The sequence below is a fragment of the Oncorhynchus nerka genome, linkage group LG13, assembly GCF_034236695.1.
Source record: "Oncorhynchus nerka isolate Pitt River linkage group LG13, Oner_Uvic_2.0, whole genome shotgun sequence".
Classification (NCBI taxonomy): Eukaryota; Metazoa; Chordata; class Actinopteri; order Salmoniformes; family Salmonidae; genus Oncorhynchus; species Oncorhynchus nerka.
In genome coordinates this window covers 52400902-52403293 of record NC_088408.1, presented here as the reverse complement: position 1 = coordinate 52403293, position 2392 = coordinate 52400902, and positions in this window count along the sequence as shown.

Sequence of the window (2392 nt, the reverse complement as noted above, 5' to 3'; positions counted from 1 at the left end):
CTGAGCAGTGTATCTATTCTTTTTACCTGATATGAGCAAAGAAATGTCATTCCTTTTTGGATTTATTTGGTTCTGTACTCAATCTGGATTGATATGAAACATACTCTATTTCTTGGATGTAGCATACGGTAGTAGTGGACGCCGCTGGAGTGAGTCTGGCCTACAGAATGACATGCAGTATTAAAATACAGTGCCTTGCGAAAGTATTCAGCCCCCTTGAACTTTGCCACATTTCAGGCTTCAACCATAAAGATATAAAACTATTTTTTTGTGAAGAATCAACAACAAGTGGGACACAATCATGAAGTGGAACGACATTTATTGGATATGTCAAACTTTTTTAACAAATCAAAAACTGAAAAATTGGGCGTGCAAAATTATTCAGCCCCCTTAAGTTAATACTTTGTAGCGCCACCTTTTGCTGCGATTACAGCTGTAAGTCGCTTGGGGTATGTCTATCAGTTTTGCACATCGAGAGACTGACATTTTTTCCCATTCCTCCTTGCAAAACAGCTCGAGCTCAGTGAGGTTGGATGGAGAGCATTTGTGAACAGCAGATTTCAGTTCTTTCCACAGGTTCTCGATTGGATTCAGGTCTGGACTTTGACTTGGCCATTCTAACACCTGGATATGTTTATTTTTGAACCATTCCATTGTAGATTTTGCTTTATGTTTTGGATCATTGTCTTGTTGGAATGACAAATCTCCGTCCCAGTCTCAGGTCTTTTGCAGACTCCATCAGGTTTTCTTCCAGAATGGTCCTGTATTTGGCTCCATCCATCTTCCCATCAATTTTAAGCATCTTCCCTGTCCCTGCTGAAGAAAAGCAGGCCCAAACCATGATGCTGCCACCACCATGTTTGACAGTGGGGATGGTGTGTTCGGGGTGATGAGCTGTGTTGCTTTTACGCCAAACATAACGTTTTGCATTGTTGCCAAAAAGTTCAATTTTGGTTTCATCTGATCAGAGCACCTTCTTCCACATGTTTGGTGTGTCTCCCAGGTGGCTTGTGGCAAACTTTAAACAACACTTTATGGATATCTTTAAGAAATGGCTTTCTTCTTGCCACTCTTCCATAAAGGCCAGATTTGTGCAATATACGACTGATTGTTGTCCTATGGACAGAGTCTCCCACCTCAGCTGTAGATCTGCAGTTCATCCAGAGTGATCATGGGCCTCTTGGCTGCATCTCTGATCAGTCTTCTCCTTGTATGAGCTGAAAGTTTAGAGGGACGGCCAGGTCTTGGTAGATTTGCGGTGGTCTTATACTCCTTCCATTTCAATATTATCGCTTGCACAGTGCTCCTTGGGATGTTTAAAGCTTGGGAAATCTTTTTGTATCCAAATCCGGCTTTAAACTTCACAACAGTATCTCGGACCTGCCTGGTGTGTTCCTTGTTCTCCATGATGCTCTCTGCGCTTTTAACGGACCTCTGAGACTATCACAGTGCAGGTGCATTTATACGGAGACTTGATTACACACAGGTGGATTGTATTTATCATCATTAGTCATTTAGGTCAACATTGGATCATTCAGAGATCTGCACTGAAAGTAAAGGGGCTGAATAATTTTGCACGCCCAATTTTTCAGTTTTTGATTTGTTAAAAAAGTTTTAAATATCCAATAAATGTCGTTCCACTTCATGATTGTGTCCCACTTGTTGTTGATTCTTCACAAAAAAATACAGTTTCACAGTTTTATATCTTTATGGTTGAAGCCTGAAATGTGGCAAAAGGTCGCAAAGTTCAAGGGGGCCGAATACAGTGCCTTGCGAAAGTATATTTGGAGGCAGCTTCTCTGTCCTGAATAATAGATCTGGCGCCATTTCATGTCAGTAAATTATGAAAATGATAATTTGAATTGCAAGCTGTGCTCTAAAGCCTTGTTTACACTGCAGGCAGTAATGCTCAAGTTGTTTTCCAAATCGGTTTTGTGTGTGTGAAGACAGTTATTTGCTGACATGTCTACCCTAGTTGTTATAGTAAAGACAGGTGTGGGTGCAATGGTGAATGCTGATTGTGATAGAACGAAGAGCGTGACAACCAGTAATTTAGCAAGGTAAGGTGACAATGCTTGCATGGACATTTCGCAGTTGCTTTGAATGTTCAAAATCATAGTTTAAGAACACATTTAAAGCCTTAAAGGATAAGATGACCCAACTTTCAAAACAAGTCATTTTTGGCTAGCAACAGCAGTCAACTAACTCAGCAAAAAAATAAATGTCCTCCCACTGTCAACTGTTGATTTTCAGCAAACTGTATAAATATTTGTATGAACATAAGTTTCAACAACTGAGACAAACTGAACAAGTTCCACAGACATGTGACTAACAGAAATTGAATAATGTGTCCCTGAATGAAAGGGGGGGGGGTAAAAGTTAGTCAGTATCT